The sequence below is a fragment of the Ambystoma mexicanum genome, chromosome 7p (genome assembly GCF_040938575.1).
Source record: "Ambystoma mexicanum isolate Mex_15411 chromosome 7p, UKY_AmexF1_1, whole genome shotgun sequence".
Classification (NCBI taxonomy): domain Eukaryota; kingdom Metazoa; phylum Chordata; class Amphibia; order Caudata; family Ambystomatidae; genus Ambystoma; species Ambystoma mexicanum.
Genome location: NC_090939.1, coordinates 688,196,019 through 688,217,793, shown reverse-complemented (window position 1 = coordinate 688,217,793; position 21,775 = coordinate 688,196,019). Strand labels below are relative to the sequence as shown.

The following is a 21,775-nucleotide window of genomic DNA, read 5'->3' as shown; positions in this document are numbered from 1 at the left end:
TGCCTCTGGTGGCAGCAGCACCATAGGTGACACCCCATTGATGGCAGCATGCTCGGACACAGAAAACGGGGATGTCGAAGTCAGATCCATCCATGACCTGTCCCAATCCCCCTGTCTCTCCCATCCCGTACAACATGAGGATACCACGCAGGGGCACCCACAAGACGACGACTGGCCATCCCCCACAAACCCTGTGGCAAGGCAACATGAGGTCAACAGCCCCTCTGTGACACCCCCGCAAATGGCCATGGCCCAGCAGAGGCAACAGTCCCTCGACCAGTTAATCGTGCAACAGCAGCGACTGGCCACGCTCCTCAAGGACCATGCCGATGAATGTGGGGGCACTAAGGCAGACATAGAAACATCAACTGAGACACTTAGGGCAGAAATGGAGAGAGGTACAGAGACACTAAGGGCACAAATGGAGAGTAGCACCGAGAGCCTGAGAGTCCATATGGAGAGTAGCACCGAGAGCCTGAGAGTCCAAATGGAGAGTAGCACCGAGAGCCTGAGAGTCCAAATGGAGAGAAGCACCGAGAGCCTGAGGGGGGAACTGCATGCGACGTCCAAAGACGTATGTGCCGAACTTGCCGCAGTGCGCCGTGTGCTCACTGAGCTCTCGCAAACCCTTAGGGACATGCATGGACGTGAGCAGGCAGAGACATCATCCGTTGCAAGTTCCGTCCAGGGCAGCCCCCAACGTAGATCTGGGAGGAACCTGCGCTCCACAGGCAGGGGTGCCCCTGATACCCGCAGAGGGGGCTTGCAATAGCGACAGCCCACTGACAATGAGCATCTTTGGACACTGGTGTTCGGGGGGGAGGTAGGAGGGTGGAGGGGGTGTGTTGGACTCACTTGGGTGGCGGGTCGATAGGGTGTTCAACATGATATCACATATGCCATAAACAGTGCACGATCAACCAATGAGATGTGTGGACATTGATCTTTGTGTACTAGGCCATCATAGGCGTACAGTCCATATTGTGCATGTCCCAGACACACACAGTGCCACGAGTCCCGTGTCCATGTATCAGCCACCAGGCGTGAGTGCTAGAAGCATGCATCAATGAGATGCTGACGAATGTCACGGCCCTCCGGTGCCTCGCAGACTCCTTGAGGTGCTGCCACATCCCCACCCTCATCATGACCATCATCAGGTGCTTGCAGTTCTGCGTCAGGGGGCATGGGCACATTTCTACGTACGCACATGTTGTGGAGCATGACACATGCCATGACCATCTTTGCAACCTTCTCATGGCGGTACAGGAGTGCCCCGCCAGACCTGCTGAGGCAGCGGAAACGAGTCTTCAGTAGGCCGAATGCCTGTTCAATGACTACACGGGTACGTGAGTGGGCATGGTTGTAGTCCTCCTCATGCTGGTCCCGTGGGTTCCGGACTGGTGTGAGGAGCCATCTCTTCAGTGGATACCCAGCATCACCTGTATGTGGACGAGAAACGTATGATGTGGAATGCCATTGCTACGTACGCACACCCCCCCCCCCCTTCCTGCCAGGTCATTGCCGCATCACATACCCCACATCATCATGCATGAAATGAGACTCACCGAGTAGCCAGGATCTGTTCCCTGCATGTTGCTCCATGTAGCGTGGTATAGTAGAGTTCCTCAAGACCATAGAATCATGGGCTGATCCAGGGAATCTGGCACAACAATGTGTAATGATCCTGTTGGAGTCACACACCATTTGTACATTCAGGGAATGAAATTGTTTTCGGTTGCGGTACTGGGCCTCCATGGCATGTGGGACGACCAATTCCACATGGGTGCAGTCGATGGCACCAATGCAACCCGGTATGCCGGCAAGTGCATGGAATCCCACTTTTGTGTTTGTAATTTCCTGCTCCGAGCGTGGTAGAGAGATGTAGTCGTCTGCGTGCTTCAGGAGGGCATCGAGCACTTGCAATAGTGTCCGTGAGAACAGTGGCTGTGATATGCCATGCAACTGTCCGACTGTGTGCTGGTAGGTGCCTGTGGCCAGGAAGTGGAGTACAGACACCACCTTCAGTAGGGGTGGGATGGCGGTTGGGCTATCTATCATGCTGACAAGGTCAGCCTGTGTCATGTCCACAATGGAGGTTATGGTGTCCCGGTCCAAACGGTAGAGGGTGTGGATCTGCTCATCAGTGAGGTTGAACGGATGTGCTCGGAGGCGTGGGATTGCGGGCTGCCTGCGTGGTGGTAGTGGCTGTGCTGGCGGCCCTTGCTGGCCCTGCCTTGGCCTCCTCCTCCTCCTGCGTCCCCTCCGTGCGGCCGGTTGTAGTTGGTGTTCGTCTTCTTCTTGGAGTAGGAGTACTTGCAGTGCTATCAGATCCCCCAGGGCCAACATCGCGAGTCCTGCCGGTAGTATTTGGGAGTGGGTGTGGTTGTGGGAGGAGACTGGGTGTGCAATTTATGTGTTTTCAGGCTGTATGGCCTCCACCTGTGGTGATTCATTCCACCTGTGCAAACTGCTCTCCCCTTTGGCCGAGCACGTCCCGCACACAACGCTGCAATTCGAGGAATGGCATCTTGCTATTGCAATCATGTATTTGTACCCGATGGACGTGTAACATTGGTTGATATGTTCATTCTGCTGTGGTCCCATTGTTTCACATACTATCTGTGCAGTCGCGAACAGACTTGTGAAGGGTCAGTGGAACGTAGTACTCGAGTAACGGTGGGCCCTCATGCATCACTGTACCGAGTTGCAACGACGGGCGGGGCGTCCCATTTGTGGGTGAAGGCAGTTGCCATTTTCACACACAGCCGCACTAGATGGATTAATTAGTGATTTCAAACGGCCACAGATGCCTCTTCGACGTGATGTTGCAAATGAGGAATTCTAAGGGCGGCGCTTTCGGTTTCCAGCTAGCGGCGAGGAGATGCCCACAGGTCTGACTGCAAATATAACGTTCTATTGTTCAATGTCCTTGAGACAGGGGCCATGGCGAGGATGCAATGATTGATATGAATAGTTTGGGATGCGCAATAGCGACGTGGGCGATGAGGCCGGACGTTCCCAAATACATGTTACTTCACTACACTGGAATTACGGGCTGGGGCACTGTGGATTTTGCAGGCTGCATAACGCACAGACTCAATGGATATTTCTAATGTCATGTGAGTAAATATTCAGGCGTTTTAATCCCGGGATGAGGGAATGATGAATGGATGCATGGGCAGGTGATTTGATACAGAGTTTGCCATGTACAGGGCTTCTTGGAATCTATCCGCCTCCCCTGCGCTATGTGATGCAGGGCTGCCATAGTGGGACCATCGTCTATCTGGCCTTGTTGAGCCCTCCCTGTCTCGACGCGCCCTCAGACACTTGTGTCCATGCACGTTACCAATCCCATCTGATGGATTCTGTTTAGACAGACGCATGCACAGGTACACTCGTTTGTGATGGTGTTTACACCTCGGTATAGATGGTTATGAGTCGCAAGTGGTTTTGGGGTGGTGATGATCCTTTGGAGTGGGCTAGCATGCATATGGCTGTGGATTTAGTGTGATCATTGAAGTGAGTTGTTCGGATGTAGTTCTGATGGCCATTCTGTTCTTTTTCTTTTCTTTTGGTTGACAGGTATCTCCTCCCCTTTTGCCACTGCCATCTGTATGCCACTCCTGCAGATGGCTTTTACTCCCGACACCTGCTGCTTCGTGTTAATCAGTGGAGCAGCATTACGATCTTATGGGACGATCGCCAATGGGCCACATGCCCTTACGCAGTACTGGTGGCTCGGAGCAACATTTCGGCCTTTCAGCTGGACTAGTGCCTCCCCATTGGGACGGCCCTGCGGTTCTGTGCGCTTCCATGTTGCCTTTTCGTACGTGGATGTGGCTCTGTGTACCATGATGGAACAAGGCGTCACACAAGTAGTGGCTGGTCATTTCTTGCGGATGCAGCCCACAATGGTGAAATGTGTTTTGGAGTTCATGGCCTAATGGCTGTATGGGCTTGGTGATTTTGTTGTGCATTACATTTCTATTCTGATTTGGCCCGTGTAGCGTTCTTCTTTGCAAGTGATGTGGCATATTCCTATTTGGGGAGCGATGTATTGGGTGGAGGTCTGCATTGGGTTCCAGCTTCGGAGTTTAGTTGCGTGGTACTGTACTGGGCGCGTTTGCCTACGAAGCCCAGTGAGGTCAGGGATGGGGGCTGCCAATATGACTGTTTGAATGTTGTCATGCTCAGGGGCGGGGGATTGGGTTTTGTGTAACAGATGCCGGTCAGCCAGGTGGACTGGTGGAATGATGTGATTTTCGAAATATTGCTGGTCACATGTGCCTGTGTTTGCGTGCGTTTCGGGGGGGGCGGGGGGGGGACTGTGGTCATGTCCATTGGATTGGCTTCTGTATTCGTGCCATCTGTGCCCTGCAGCTCCCATTGGCCCCTCTTGTGTTTCTTTTGTTCGTTGGCATGCATGGGTGACTTGTACATTTCACTGGTTGCATTGTGACTTCATTGCACCTACGGGGAGTTGTACTTTGTGGGCAGGGAGCGGTGTACAGGCACTCAGTGGGGCCGTTTACGGTTGATTCGCGATGCCGTACTTCTCACCATGGCGGAATGGTACATTCCGCCATGCTTGATGGCGTTAGGTACATGTCCGCTAGGGTCGGAATTCGCGTACCCTTGCGCCATGGTGGTATTTACGGTTTGGCATGGCGCGCGCGCGCGTGCTTGGTGCAGTTAGCGTTGGCGTTCACTACGGTGTCGCTAATGGCTTCGTACTTTGCGGTGACGGGTCATAGTCGCACCGAGCGCTATTCGATGGCGGTATTGCATTTCCGCCATCGTTTTCAGATTTCCGCCAGGGTCGTAATGAGGGCCAGGGTCTTTTCCTGCCTCTAAAATAAGGCTCAAATTTGCATCGTACCAAAATGAATTCAAGAGGTGTACCATAAAAAATTGTTTATAGGACTGACTGGTAACACCATTGGGTCCTGGGGTCTTGCTTTCTGAGCACTGCAGGCTCCACTAGCATTTCATTCAGTTCTGCATTGATCCGGGAGGGATATTCCCCTTCTATTTGTCGCATTTGGCTTCCAATCGAAAGGAATTCAGGAGTGTAATTTAGCAATAATCGCCCATTACACAGGCTAAAACGGGTGTTAAAGGTCTGGGGCTCGAGTTGATAGGCCCAAGCATAGCAAGGACCTTTGACAAGGGTCCCTGTTGTCGTTACCACCCATTCCAGCCTGTGAACGGGTGATTATTGCTATTAGCACATGGGATGGCAATCCGGAAACTCAGGACCCTAAGAGAAATGCTAAGATGGCCACCATGGATCAGGAAGGCGGGTCTCCATACAAAGACCCTCTTACATTTTCATGGCGGCCAGCTGCAGAAATATGGAGCGGTAGTGGCAGCGGCTGCCGCTACCGTAATAAGTTAAGTGGTGCTGGCGGGGGATTGAGGGGAATTGGAAGGGAAGGAAGGGTGGGGAGAAGATGGTGGGCGGGGGCTGCAGCTGCCAGGTTGTTTGGAATGTGGGCTTGGATTGTGGGAATCAGTCTGTGATCCAAGTAACCTGATTGGTTGCCCCCTAGCCCCCACCCTCGTTGCTAATGATTGTTAGGGAGAATTCTCCAGAATGGCTAATTTCCCTTACCTACTGAGTCTCTCAGCAGCTTTGCTGGATTTCTAGGATTTATTTTTTCACCTGGTAAGAGTGTGAGCCTTTTTTCCCACTCTTACATGTGTTTTGCTGTGTGTGTGTGTGTAACATGTTTTGTGTTCATAGACTGTGGAGTCTCACCTACTCCATAGGCATCATCTTTTTACTGTGTGTCACACAGCACCTTTAGTGCAGTGACACAGGGTTCTCTTTTTCAGGCTTCCCACTTTAAACTCCATATTCTGGGACTGGCTACTGTCTCCCAGAACAAGTAAAGTTACCTTTGACTTTATTAGTCTCTTTAAATTCACAGACCCAGTACAAGCTATCCTACATAGAGTACTGGAAAGGGTTAATAGAAATCCCTTTTTGTCTTTTTCTCATGGAACATTATTTCGTTCCCCTTTCTTTAAAATCTGGCTGGTGGCAGTAGTATCTACCCTATTTTTCCTACCGCGGTTTATTTAAATAGCCATGGTACTGTTTTAGGCTATGTTAGTAGCCTCGAACTTAAATCCGCTGGACCCATCATTTACTTTTATTTGGTTCCGGCTGGGTTTATTCGCCATTTCTTTTTGTAAAGGCCTTTCTCGTGTTTTACTCTGCGTGCCAAACCAGGTTTGGTTCCTTTGTTCACTGTCCTTTGGCGGGCTTTTGCACAGAATCCCTCCTTAGGCACCTGAATGTCTGAGGGGGGCAGGATGTGAGGGAGGGGTTTGAGACTCCCTGCGCAGGGTCTCCTTGGCGACCCATGTCACACTCTGTATGATTGGCTGTGGTGACTGTCCCGCCAGGACAGCCACCCTGCTGTGTGATTGACAGCCAGGCTGTGTGAATGGGGGAAAACTGCATAAAAAGCAGGTCTCTGGGACTAGGAAGGCAGAGTCGCCACTGGATCGAGAGAACCGAAGAGAAGCTGAAAGAAGAAGACCACTACCACGACTGAACCTCCCGGTGAAGCCCTGCTGTGGGTCCAAATCTCCAAACTTCGACGACAGAGAATATCTGCAAGGAATCTTCTTCCCTTGAGCTGGTGGGACCAACCAGTTCGCCAAACACCAAGCAAGGCCTCCCTCCCCTGGTCGAATTTTCTGTGCACAGCTGCAGTGAACCGGACCCTGTTTGGGTTTTAAGGAGCACACCTTTTATTCGTTGCTTTGCTCTGCTGCTGGTTTCTTCCCTGGGCAGCGCAGGACCCTCCAGTCTTCCTACTTCATGTCAGTCTGACAATCGCTTCAGGAACTGTGAGCCTGCAGGATCTGCCAGGAACTTCTGCCTCAGCTACAGCCTTCTTCTTCATTTAAGGTACTGTTCAAACCCAGCTGTTCGTTCCGTCCGACTGCAGTGAAAGCGTTTGAAATCTTTCGCCAATCCGAGGGCTTGTCCTTCTCTACTCTTTAAAGTAACTTTTCTTCCGATCAACTTCGTTTCGAACTCTTTGCAAAGACGTAACAGCAAACTACTCTGAACTGTCTTATCCTCTGCAAAGACTCTGAACCATTAACATTGGCCCAGGCCTATTGATTTGAATCCTCATTGTAGCAAGCCTTTTCTAGATTGCCCTGCCTACTTACTTGTTGGTGCTGCTTAATTTTGTATAACCTTGTCTTTCCCTCCCTTTTAAATTGCTGGAGTGCTATTTTGCTCACACTTCATTTTGATCTTAACTTGTCCAGAATTCTTCAGGTGCTGTGTAGTATATTAAGAGTGTGATTTTTCTACTGCTTTACTTAGTGAACTGTTTTAAAACTGATGTGTAAATAAATGTATATTCTTTTACTCAGAAACCTTGAGTCAGTGTTTGTTTGAACCATAGTAAGTTGCTGTCCTTTGTGTATCTATTGATACTGCTCACTTTACTCTTGAGACAAGTCTGGCTGCTCAGCCATCGCTACCACTTTACTGTGTAGTACAGGCTTGTACCAAAGGTGAATTTGTACTGTCACTTGTAGTCTTAATTGTGATTGTGTGTGGTGTTCCCAAAGGGTACTGCATATGATTCTGCCTAACAATGTTCACCATAGAAAGCATGGTTGGCTTCTAACGTGGATACCTTGTCAAATCTCTTCACCCCATTGCTATTTCCAATAGTGAGAATATGTGAAGATAGTGGACAAGAAGTTTATCTCCTTTATTACTTATTTTATGGAATGTCTGCTTTAAAGTCTGTTATGGACCGTTTTGATTTGTTAATGAATATAGTGTATGTATTGTGATCATTGGAAAGTCCCAGCTGGTCAAATATCAAGCCCTCAGGAACCATGCCACAAAAGGTCATTGATTAACGGGATTAAAGAGATGGTTAAAAGATGAGCCCTGCTCTATGGAACGAAGAGTCCTCCTTGCTGGAAGAGGAAGCTAATGCTCTTATGAGAAATCCATAAAATCAGAGCACCAAGACCTGTTATTCCATTGCAGGGCAATGAGGAGCATGTGACATTTCCATACTTTGGTGAACCTTGTGAAGCACCTTGGATGGAAAAAAGAAGAGGAAACTGCAACCACTGCTGGAAAGAAGTATTCCCAAATAAATTCTCCTCCTTTCCATCCATACTCTGGGTATTTTCTGTTCTCCTGTGGTGAAAAGAGAACCACCATATGCCAACACAAGTGCTGAAAGATCCAATACAGTTTCTCATCCAAGAGTTCCCATTCGCTGGGAGTCCAGTTGAGTCTGCTCAGGGAATACATATGGATGTTGAGTGTGCCAGGCAGGTAGGAAGCTGGGGGGAAGCTCTAGATTTATTTAGCACAGCCCCAAAGAATTAGGGCCAATATGCAGAGCAGATGAGACTTTATCCCCTTTGTTTGTGAGATGAAAAATAGCAGCAGCATCTGTTTGAACAGGAGTTTTCTTGCCACAGGGAGAGGAAAAAACGGCATTTAAGAGCAAAAAATATCCTTCAGTATATGCTTTTTCCTGTAGGGCTCCAAAGGTCGTGCACCTGCAGAGGACCCATGATGGCCACCAGGACGATAAAGCAGGATAAAGGAGGATAAAGGAGGACTCTGTTGTGGTTGAGCATGACCGATCTGACTGGTAGAACAGGTTGCTCAGTGACATCCACCTCAGGATGTTATCCTTGATGTGTTTGGGGATACATATCTGTACTGACTGGGAGCCCTCTTGCTGGTTCCAACTGACAGCAGGATGAAGCTCTGCATGAAGGGTCTCGCGCAAGCAACCTCTAGCAACCGAGAGACCCAGCCTCCTTGCAAAAAACAGTGCTGGGGTACAGGCTTCTCATATCAGTCAAGACAGTGCAATGAATGACTTGAATTGTGCCCATTGTGGAGAAGACATAGGCTTGTGTCCCACTTGCAATCTATGTAGACATGAGTTTGAGCAGGCGTCAGAGACAATTTCTTTGTACACACTGATAACATGTACATTCTGATAGACCCAATAGTAAATTAAGTACAGTGTCCATTGAAAGAAAGAAAAGGGCTGCGCCCAGACCCTGGCTCAGATGAACAAGTTACTTACCAACTGTAATGTTCTTTCGATTGGATGTTCCTCCCACGTATTCCTCATCTTATGATAATCGTATCCCAGCTTCAGCTGCTTCGGAAAAATGTTTCACCAGAGGGCGCTGTGTTTGAGACCGCAGAGTCGAAGAGCCCCTCGAGGGCCACCGTCGGGCGTCGACGTCATCCGCTGTATAAATGGCTCGAGCAGCGCCCGTTACCTCAGTTCTGTTTTTATGGTGTTCATGGTTGCATCAGTTGATCAGGCTTTAAGTCTCTAGGCTCTTAAGGATGTCAGAGTGCAACTGGCGTAAACTGTACGGAGGGGTAGGATGGGAGGGTCGATAAGGAATACGTGGGAGGAACATCCAATCAGAAGAAGGTTACAGTTGGTAAGTAACTTGATTGTGTCCTCCCACGTATTCCTCATCTTATGATAGTTTCTAATTATGGACTGAATGAAGGACAGCTTTTGCAAATAGTCCTCCTTGGTATGAAGTAGAGTCCAAGCAGTAATGTTTTACAAAGGTGTTCATTGACGACCAGGTGGCCGCCGCGCAAATATCCTGCACCGGGACACCTCTCTGAAGGGCCGTGGAAGTTGCCATGCCTCTGGTTGAATGAGCCCTTAATCCATCTGGAGGCTCTTTTCCAGTTAGTTTATAGCATTAAGAGATTGCTAGAATTAACCATCTGGATAGAGTTTGTTTAGATACTGCAAGGCCCAATTTGTGCCCAGTATACCCAACAAATATTTGGTCACATTGTCGAGGATTTGCCAATCTGGAAATAGAGAAACTGAGAGCCCTTTTTGGGTCCACTCTATGCAACCTTTCCTCTTCCTTACTAGTGTGAGGTGGAGGGTAAATGGAAGGTAAGACAATCTTTTGTAACAGATGAAAATCAGACACTATTTTAGGCAAGAAGGATGGTTTGACTTTTAAAATAATCTTGTCCCTATGGAAAATGTTGTGAGGAGGCTTACAAGACAGTGCCTGCAACTCACTTACCCTGCAGGCTGATGTTATAGCCACTAACAGAATTGTCTTAAGAGTGAGCAGTCTTAATGGACAAGAATTTAAAGGTTCGAAAGGAGCACACATAAGGCATTTTAAGACTAGATTTAAATCCCAGATGGGCACCTGAAAAGGTGTTGGTGGGTATACATTTGTCAACCCTTTCAAGAATTGAATGACTAAAGGCATTTTAAAATAGGACACCTCTTCCGAGGAGCACTTAAAGATAGATAGCGCTGCCAAGAACCTTTTATCGTTCCAACTTGGAGCCCCAAATTGGCTAAGTGTAAGAGAAAAGAAAGTACTGTTGGAGTATTACAAAGAAATGGATCCACATTCATATCCCTGCACCAGTTACTGAACTTGTTCCAACGACACCGATACAGGGATTTTGTAGCTGGCCTTCTGGCCGAAAGCAAAATCTCCATTACGTCATCCGGGAGGTTCGAATCGTTATATCTTAGCCTCTCCGAAACCATGCATGAAGGCGCTTAGCCTCTCCCAAACCATACGTGAAGGCTGTGTCTTGACCTCTGGATGGAGAACCCGACCTTCCTCTTGCGAGAGAAGATCCTCTCTTTGTGGAAGACGTATTGGAGGGCAGATGGACATGTCCAGAAGGTCCGGGTACCACGTCTTCCTGGCCCAATCCGGGGCAATTAGAATCATGGTTTTCCTGAACTCTCTCAACCTCCTGATTACATGAGGAATCACGGGGACTGGAGGAAACGCATAAAGGAGTGGAAATATCCAGTCCACTACGAACGCGTCCCTAGAGCACCTCTTGGGGGAAATTCCCTTGGGCAATACAGTTTGCACATCTGGTTGGCCCTGGTCGCGAACAGATCCACTTGAAGGGTTCCCCAAAGGGCGAAGATCTCTTGAAGGACTTCCTGAGCTAGCTCCCATTCGTGGGATACTGTGCTCTACCTGCTCAGAGCGTCTGCCGCCGTGTTTAGCTCTCCGGCAAGGTGAACTGCCGATAGAGAGATTCCTTCTTGCATTACCCAGAACCAGAGCTTCATTGCCTCTCTGCACAGTGGAAATGATCCTACGCCTCCACTTATGTTGAGGTAGTACATGGCCACTGTGTTGTCCGTCATTATCAGGACATTCTTTCCTTGTACCGAGGGCAGAAAAGCCTTCAGCGCTAGTCTGATTGTTCTCAGCTCCAAAAGGTTTATGTGTAGTTTGGAATCCGATGGAGACCAGCGACCGCTGATTGTCAGATTGTTGGTGTGGGCTACCCACCCCATGAGTGAGGCGTCCATCACTACCGTTATCTCCGGCCATGGTTGCCAAAAAGGTTCCCCTTGTGGATATTCTCCTTGCAAGCCCACCATAGAAGATCTTGAGCCACTTTGGTCGGGACTTGTAGAAGATCTGACATCTCCCCTGAAAACTGGGGCCATCAGGACTGGGATTGAGTCCTGATGGCCCACTGAAGGGATCTCTCCCTCAATCTGGCCTCTGGCACCAGAAAAATGCAGGATGCTATGAAGCCTAGCAACCTTAGAAAGTCGAATGACGGTAGATGTTGGGCATTTTGAAACTTCATTACCATCTGCAGAGTGTGGTGAGCTCTCTCCTCGGGAGGCGAGGCTTTCCCTGAGGAAGTGTCCAGGATCGCTCTGATGAATTGGAGTTTTTGTCTTGGAATCATTTGTGACTTCTTGTAATTGAGGGAGAAGCCCAGACTGTGTAAGAAGTGACAGGTCAAGGCCAGATGTTTCTGGGCTCGTTCGGATGAACTCGCCCTGATTAGCCAATCGTCCAGATAAGGGTAGACGTGAACCCCCCTTCTTCTGATACTCGCTGCCACCACTGCCATCAGTTTGGTGAAAACCCTCGGGCGGAGATTAGCCCAAATGGTAGAACCCGAAACTAATAATGAGAACCGCCAATTGAGAACCTCAGGTACTTTCTGTGTTTGAGATGGATTGGCACATGAAATTAAGCATCCTGAAGGTCCAATGAAACCAGCCAGTCCTGAAGTTGAAGAGCCTGAAGGATCTGAGAAAGGGTCACCATCTTGAACTTGTCCTTCCTGAGGAACTTGTTCAAGCTTCTTAAGTCCAAGATGGGTCTCAATCCTCTGTCCTTTTTGGGGATGAGAAAATAGGGGGAGTACCAGCCCTTGTTCCTCTCCGCTACAGGTACATGTTCTATTGCACCTTTCTCTAGCAGGGTTAAAATCTCCTGCACAAGGAGCGGGTCTGGAATTTTTACAGAGTTGGCTCGCTGTGGATGATTTTGAGGTCTTTGATGAAAAGGAAGACAGTAACCATGGGTCACTATCTCTAGTGCCCAGGCATCTGACTTAATGTCCCGCCATTCGTCCAGATACCGAGTGATTCTGGCTTTGCAGCGGCTGCAGCAGTGGCTGAGGAGGTAGTAGCTGCTGCTGTGGCTGATCTAGCACCTCTCCCTTTTCCACCACAAAAGGGTTTTCTCTGTTGGCCTCTCTGACTGGCCTGCCCTCTCCCTTTTGCAAAAGAGGAATAGAAGCGAAAAGGGTGACTCTTCCAGGAAGATGAGACTGTGTAAGAGTGTTGCTGAAGTTGTCTTATAGCGGCGCTGAGTGATTTTGCTGCCGCTTTCGAGGTCTGCAGCTTCTCCAAGCTCATGTCCGGCTTGCTGCCAAACAACCTCAAGCCGTCAAAAGGCATATTAAGTGCATTGGCTTAAGATTAAAGACAGGATTTCCCTTAAAACACTTTCTCTCACTTTTAAATGCCTTAATAACATAGCACCACCCTACCTAGTAGAAAGAGTTGTCAAGAGAACCTCTGACCGACCCACGAGATTGTCGAATGCCTACACCTTAGAGGTTCCAAGATACAAACGGACCACAGCCGCGGCTCCAGTTTCCCTGTTGCAGCCGCTCAATCTTGGAACAGACTCCCTCTAGATCTTAGAACTGACCAACCCTACTCTAGATTTAGACGGAAAGTCCTCACTTGGCTACGGACTAATGATGCCTAACCTTACAGCCTAATCGATCCCTACCCATTCCTGACTACTCTCTCCAGGGACTATGTCAACTGTATTTGCTTTTTGGTATCAATTGCCTGTATCTTGGTATTTCTATTGTGACCATTGATCACTGCCAACTTGTGGTAGTATTGATGTTTCTTTGCTTATTACCTGTTTATCAAACTATGTATGTAGCTACCCCCACCACTGTAACAAAGCTTCCTAAGTATCCTTGTATTGATTGCGCCCAGCTACCTGAGGGTTTTGGTTCTGCGCTATATTAAATAAACAAACAAACAAACAAACAAACAAACAAGTAATCTAGACTGCACATCAGGTGCAAAGCCAGATTTCCTTAGCCATGCGAATCTGCGCAAGACTGTGCTAGATGCCATGGACCTGCTTGTACTATCCGCAGTGTCCAATCCTGACCGAAGGCATTCCTCCATAGACTCTTTACCGTCCTTCACTATAGCCAGGAAACCATCCCGTTCTTCACCTTCCGGTATACGTTCAGCCGCTGATGACATGCAGTCCCACAGGGTATAGGTAAATCTTGCTAATGTGCAAGTGACATTTGTCGATTCTAGGGCCATGCTGCCCGAAGTAAAAGCTTTCCGGGCCCAAGCATCAACTTTTTTATCGTCCCTGTCTGGTGGTATTGATGGGTAAGCTGAATGCCTAGTGGAGGTTGCAGCTTGTACCACTAGACTTTCAGGAGATGGATGTTTGGATAAATATTCTGGATCTGACAAGGCTAGTCTATATTTTGGTACCAGTTTCTTATTTACTGCTGCAATCGAATCTGGAGTATTCCAATTTGCCATTACTCTTTTTTGTAGTGCTTTGTGGAATGGGAGAACAGGATCTTTTCAAGGACCCTCACTAAGGATGTCAGTCATGTCAACCTGGTCAAAATCCGGGGAAGCTGCTCTCCAACCCATAAAATCAATCACCCTTCCCATAAGATTTCTATAACTGGGATCAGCATGATCTGTAGGATCTAGCCTTTCAAAATCCACTTCAGGTGAAGTGTCTAAGCCACTTGCATTTTGGAGACAGTCATAAAGGTCTGTTATTTTAGACTGGGGGTCCACTAGTTCTTCAGGAACTTACCTGGCTCCAAATCTAACTCCAGCTGGAGTGTCATCCTCTTCAGAGGAATGTTCTTCATATATAGAAGACATGGATCTAAATAATTCCTCTCTTGGTTGTGGGTGGAAAGTCTTTTCGGGCAAAGAAGGTGGAATTTGCTTAGGTATGGATAATGGCGTCAACTTGGGTCTTGGTATCAAAGAAGGCCTCGATAAAGGTGTCGAAGGCGTCGATAGGGTAGACGCCGGCTTCGACGTTGTCAAAGGAGGCTTAGATGCTGCCGAAGGAGGCTGCGATACAGCTAAAGGTGTCAACATAATTTTTGTCATCGTTCTCGACGCTATGGTCTTCAACGGTGTCGAGTCGAGTTTTGGTTTCGATTTCAATGCCGATTCCGTTAGCCCCGATTTATGCACCGGAGGCTTAGACTTCGGGGAACTTACCCTTGAAGACACTCTTGACTCCTTTTCAACCCTTGCGTGTTTGGATCTTGATTTTCCTCTATCACTTTTAGAGTGAGTAGAGGCATGATCACCACGCGGCAACTTTGAGGGGGTCTTGGCCGCTTTCTCAAATATTTTTCTGGGAAATCGTGCTTTGAAGGGTAAGTTACCCTCCTCTCAGAAGAGGACGAGGAGGAAGAAGACTGATGATGTTGCTTTCTTGACTTTTTCATCGAAGACGAGGAAGACTTCCTCCAGCGACTTTCCGATCTCGACCTCCTTGACTCGTGACAAGATTTTCTACCGGATTCATCTGAATCCTTTTGTCTTTTCGAAGACTTATATTTCTCCTCCCCCACCGCCAGCTTACCTCTGCGTTCCCTAAGAGCCTTATTTGACATGGCCTGACAGGACGCGCACTCATCAACCCGATGGTCTGGGCTGAGGCACCAGAGGCAATTCCGATGGGGGTCAGTTATAGACATCTTCCTGCCACACTTCAGACATTTTTTAAACCCAGGCTTGGGTGTGGAGGAAGTTGAAGACGAAGACATTGTTGAAGAAATTCTTGATGCGCCGTTCGTAACACGAAGCAGTTGTGTGGGAAAAACAGAACTGAGATAACGTGCGCTACTCGAGCTGTTTATACAGCGGATGACGTTGATGCCCGACGGCGGCCCTCGAGGGACTTCGACTCTGCGGTCTCGAACACAGCGCCCTCTGGTTGAAATTTTTTTCCGAAGCAGCTCAAGTTTGGATACGATTATCATAAGATGAGGAATACGTGGGAGGACACAATCCATTCGAAGTGCCTGTTGTCCAAGTACTGGTAGATGTGGACTCCATTTATTTTGTCTACATTCACTTAGCCAGATATTTACTTTGTCATTGCATGGAGAGACCCCTGCACCCCATTTCTTTTTTACCCCATATTCTCCCCGCTACACCTTGACGCCAAGCCTAACCTTAAACTATCCCTAACCACATCCAATACTATCTTCACAATGTGAAGATACAGACAATGTAAAGGCATGACAAAGTAAATGTATGACAAAGTGAATATATGGTGAAGTGAATGTATGACAAAGTAAGTGTATGTGGTGAAGTAAAGGGGGGATACCTTCTAAAGGGGCATCTAACTTGATTGCTTTCCTATAGAGGAACCCCTTTATGTCAAGCAGTAGTTGTTGGATGTTTGCGGGTGAGAAAGGAGGAAAGAGAGGAAGAGGAAGCAACTCAGACGAAATCCCCACCAATAGAATCCGCACATCCTGGGAAATGAAGATGCAAACTTGGTAGAAGTTGGAAATACGCCCCCTACCTGCCCCCCACCGGAAACGGGGTGATCTTTGCCCCACAAAGCCTCAATTTCTGTGCTTGTCGGATGTTGGCAGAATTATATGCAGTACCTTTTGGGAACACCACTCACAATTAAGACTACAAGTGACAGTACAAATTCACCTTTGGTACAAGCCCGTACTACACAGTTAAAGTGGTAGCAGTGGCTAAGCAGCCAGACTTATCTCAAGAGTAAGTGAGTAGTATCAAATAGTTACACAAAGGACAGCAATTACTATGATTCAGGCAAACACTGACTCAAGGTTTTCAAGTAAAAGAATATACATTTATTTTATTTATTTATAACATTTCACTATTCTGAGCAGTTTAAAAATCACACTCTTAATACACCCCACAACTCCCAATAAGTTCCAGACAAGTTAAGCTCACAAAATGAAGTGGGAGCAAAATGGCACTCCAGCAATTTAAAAGGGAGGGAAAGACAAAGTTAATAGAAAATGAACCACACCAACAGGTAAGTACTCAGGGCAATTGAACAAGAGGAACTTCAATGATAGAATGAGGTTAAAAAGGCTTAGGGCCAAAGTCAATGGGCTTCATTCTGAGTTTGGAGGTAGCCATGACGCTATTTGCGCCATGGCTCCCTCCAACACCGGGTCCGGCACCGGTCTGGTACAATGGGGACTTACCGGGTCATTCTGACCCTGGAGGACCCGGTAAGTCCCCATTGAACCAACCATTCCCCATTCCCATTTGCGCCCCCATAGGGCTCAATGGGAATGGCGCTAATTACGGGCCTGCTCATGGCAGGCCCGTAATCAGCGCCCTGGTCCCTTAGCGGGACCCGTAAAGGACGTGTGGTCCGACCACACTCGGACCACACGTCCCTTACAGTTCCCGCTAAGGGACCTTGGAATTGGGCGGTAAGAGATTACCGGCACCGGTCTCCTTACCAGTGCCCGGTATCCCTTACCGCCCAGCTCGGAATGAGGCCCAATGGGTCAAAAGTCTTTTGCTCAAGATCACACTGTTCAGGGTATTTCGCGGTAAAGTTCGTGCCACGGATTCCGGGCGAGGTTGGTTGGCAGAAAAGTTAGTTCAAAGAGAAGAGAGGGACAAGCCCTTGGATTGGAGAAAGATTTCAAACACTTTCACCGTGGTTGAACAGAACGAACAACCGGATTTGCACAGTACCTTGAAACGGAGAAGAAGCTGTAGCTGAGGCGGACGTTCCTGGTAGTTCCTTCAGGCTCACGGTTCCTGTAGCGACTGTCGGACTGACAAGAAGTAGGAAGACTGGAGGGTCCTGCACTACCCAGGGAAGAAACCAGCAGCAGAGCTAAACAACAAATAAAAGGTGCACTCCTTAAAACCCAAGCAGGGACCGTCCTTCCTGGCTATCTGGCCCACTGTAGATCTTTACAAAGAATTTGACCAGAGGAGGGGTCCTGGCTTGCAGTTTGGGCGAACTGGTTGGTCCCACCAGCTCAAGGGAAGAAGTTTCCTGGAGGATCTTCTCTGATGTCGGATTCTGAAGATTCAGACCTGCAGCAGGCTTCACCGGGCAGTTCAGTCGTGGTAGGGGTCCTCTTACATCAGCTCCTCGTTGGTTCTTTCGTTCCAGTGGCGACTCTGCTCTTCCAGTACCAGAGACCTGCTTTTTATGCAGTTTTCCCCCATTCATACAGCCTGGCTGTCAATCACACAGCAGGGTTGCCGTCCTGGCAAGGACAGTCACCCGGCCAATCAAACAGGAGTGCGACTTGGGTTACCAAGGGAACCCATGGCAGGGGTCCTAAGACCCCTCCCCACATCCTGCCTACCCAGACTTTCAGGCGCCTTAAGGAGGACTTCTGTGCAGAAGCCCGCGAAAAGACGACGAACAAAGGGACCAAACCTGGTTTGGCGCGCAGAGTAAAACACGAGAAAGACATTTACAAAAAGAAATGGCGAATAAACCCAGCCGGAACTGTAATAAAATATATATATATGGTCAAGCGGGTTTATGTTTGAGGCTAATATAATAGCCTAAAACAATACCATGGTTATTTAAGATAACCGCGGTATAAAAAATAGGGTAGATACCATTGCCACCAGCCAAGTCTTGATGTAAAGGGAGCGAAACAATGCTCCAAGAGAAACAGACAAAAAGGGATAAGAATTAACCCTTTCCAATACTCCATGTAAGATGGGGTGGACTGGGTCTGTGGTTTAAAGTGACTATTATAAAGTTAATGGCAACTTTTATCTTTTCTGGGGGACAGTAGTCAGCCCCAGAAAATGGAGTCGGTGGCAAGTCTCAAAGACAACCCTGTGTCACTGCACTGAAGGTGCTGTGTAACACACATGAAAAAATTATGCTATGGAGTAGGTGATGCTCCATTGCCCAAGATCACACAAACAGTAGAAATACACACAGCAAAACACATGTAAGAGTGGGAAAAAGGCTCACACTCTTACCAAGTGAAAAAAATAAACCCTAGAAATCCAGTAAAGCTGCTGAGGGACGCATTAGGTAAGGGAAATCAGCCATTTATGAGAATTCTCCCTAACATCGGAAAAGGTCTCGGAGGAAAGCAAAAAGCTCTTAGAGGTTGGTTGTTGTTAATGATACAATGAGGATGAAGAAGAGGAGGTATCCCTAATGTCACATTTGTCCTGGGAAAAGGACTGGAATGCTCTAAAGCCCTGAAATGGTCTACCTCTGTCACATTAATGGGGAAAGCATTTTTGGAGGTCTACGAAGAGGATTGCACTGTGATAGGCAATAAAGATCTTTCTGTGAAGGCCTTTTGCTTGGTTAGCTTTTCTCCATCGGATACGACTCAACGTGAGTCATTTGACAATGTTTTGGACGCATCACATCACACTCTTACCAGGTGGAAAAAATAAACCCTAGAAATCCAGCAAAGCTGCCGAGGGACTCATTAGGTAAGGGAAATCAGCCATTTATGAGAATTCTCCCTAACATCGGAAAAGGTCTCGGAGGAAAGCAAGAAGCTTTTAGAGGTTGGTTGTTGTTAATGATACAATGAGGATGAAGAAGAGGAGGTATCCCTAATGTCACATTTGTCCTGGGAAAGGGACTGGAATGCTCTAAAGCCCTAAAATGGTCTACCTCTATCACATTCATGGGGAAAGCATTTCTGGAGGTCTACTAAGAAGATTGCATTGTGATAGGCAATAAAGATCTTTCTGTGAAGTCCTTTTGCTTGGTTAACTTTTCTCCATCGGATATGACTCAACGTGATTCATTTGACAATGTTTTGGACGCATCACATGACGGTTACATGGCCCTTAATAGATAAGCAAGGAGCAGGCAGGGAGTTTGCCGCTCTCCCTGCTCCTCTGCCCATCCCTGTATATCGTGGCGGTAAGACTTCAAAATTGGATACATTCTGTGTGAATAGATGGATGTATCATTGGATAAAAGATCTTTTTTCTGATTGGGAGCTGGTGTAAGTTATTACAGAAACCGGGCAAGTAATGTTGGTGAACTACACTGTGATATCTCGTTGATCCAAGACGAGCATTGGTCGTTATGAAGATGAGTAAGCCTCTTTTACATCTCGGTGTATCTTAGAATGACAGGAAGTTTGTTTTTGAGAGCTTAAATAACACATTTCTGATTCTTTTGGTTTCAGAGTTGGAGTTTTAAATTGCCCCCTGCGAGTATAGAACATAAAAAGCTTGGTACTAATTTTAATCTGCAATTGATGCATTCAACAGGTAGCTTTAGAACAGTGTTCATTTCGTTTTTGTTTGTGACTTAAGAATTAAGGTTCTGGTTCCCCCGAAGAAGGATCAGTGATCCGGAAATGCACTGGGCACTAATCAGATGAATTTAAATGACATCCACTGGAAGTTTGTCTTTCATCTATGAAGAACCGTTTTTGATACAATTGGGCGTACCACAGTGGACTAGCCTGGTAAAATTGCATGGCGCCCGAGAAATAAGACTTCCACGCTGGATTATATATTTGTTAGTAACTCGTGGGCTGAGACAGTTGAGGCCTTAACTATGTGTGATACATGCTACAGTGATCACTCGATAATTGTGCTTGCTTTTACATTACCTGAGGTTACAGCCAGATTTCGCTGGGTGTGGGGCTGGAGGTGAACCATGCAAGAAATCAAATTAGATGGAGCCAGAGGAACATAATGCAGGCGGCAGCTAAAGTAAAGTCTATACCTCTGCAGGGGTTTCAGGGGTGGGATCGACTGACTGGGAATGAAATTGAAGGGTGTTTGATGTTGGACAGGAGCCGGTGGCTACGGTTGTTGTCTCAGGCAAGCACTGCCATCCATTTGATGTGGCAATACGCAAAACTAATTGAGAACTTAGAAGGAGCACTAGAAAACTGAAAGTAGGAGGGGGGCCTTTGGCCACGATGACTCAGTCGATTGTTAAGTGAAAACAGACCTACATACAGTGGCTGAAGGGACATCGCTTATCAGGTGAAACTAGACACTGGCAAGAGATGTTTTGTGCATTGTGTAGTGGTTGGAAAAACCTGCACAATCTGGCAAATACTCTCTTGGGCAAAGGATGACAATAGAAAGCTGAGAGTCAACCCAATTAGTGAACAGTGGCTCAAGCACTTGGGGGCTACTACAGGTTATCAGCTTTCTAGTGTCTATGTGGAAGTGAAGGTGCCCTGCTGGCAATTGTGTATTGGCATTTCTGATATCTCTCAGTCTAATATGCGATTGAAGGGGTCTAGGGCTCCAGAACCCAATGGGTTATCAAATGCAGTCTTAAAGGCTGACACGAAACATTGGTCGTATATATTAAAAATACTTTTACGTTGATTGGCCTACAACTTTTATTGGAGGCTTTGCACGTTTTTGCATCGGAGCACAGGCTTAGCCCCAACTCCTCGAAAACAAATGTTATGATGGTGGGGAGAGGGCATATGGGGCCCCCTCCTTTAAATGGAATTTAGGCTGTGTCATCTTGGAACAAAATGAGGAATATAAATACATCTGGTGAGGATTAGATCAAAAATGACACTGTCTCACCTTGGGGAGGGGGTCTCCACAAGGCGTGGAAGAAATGGCTGGAATTAAAAAAGATCATTGATACGATGGTGGACACTCAGTGGAGGCAAACATCAGAGCCTATAGACAGTCAATAATTTCTAGCATTCTAAACGGTCTGGAAGTCTGTCCAATAAGGTTAATCAAGTGGCTACCTAGATTGGAGGCAAAAAATGGGAAGTCTTTGCTTGGTGTACCGTCATGCGTTCCAGTTGAAGCACTACGCCTACAACTGGGACATCCCTCCCTTCTCTCCCTCTGGAAAGTAGTGGCCTGTATATCATGTGCTAAGATCCAGTATAGCAACCAGATGGACGTGACCCTGCAGCGTCTAACTTTCCTCCACTCTAAACAATTTTCCAAAAGTTATTGGTACGGGACACTAAGGAATATGGTGGCACAGCACTTTGGTGAACCTGGACATGATTTGAGTTCCATCTCCTTAAATTGGAGCAGAAGACCAAATACCTCAACATCTCGCTGGGGTGAGACACCAGGCCACACTGCGAAGATGTGTAACATTCTCTCAGCAGGGTTTTGATATGGCCTCTCCAAAGACTTATCTAACTAAACTTAGCACCTTCACCCTAACGAGATTTATTCTGTCATTGCTTCTAAACATACTCCCTGTGTGGGAAAAAACTGGGGCGTGGGTGGGGATTCTATGGCCCAAAGGCGGTGCCGCTTGTGTGCTAAACAAGTGGAATCGCAGAGACATATTCTCATGAACTGCGCTGCCCATGCAAGGGAATATGAGAAGGGATATGCAAACTTTAGGTCACAATCGACAGACCCATTCTGGAATATGATCTTTGGGG

General features: G+C 47.5%; 1 protein-coding gene across 1 annotated transcript in view; it reads right to left on the bottom strand.

Annotated features, from left to right (window-relative positions):
- LOC138525550 (uncharacterized) overlaps positions 1-21,775 on the bottom strand; it is a 1,931,438-nt gene that overhangs the window by 1,491,610 nt on the left and 418,053 nt on the right. The window lies entirely within an intron of this gene.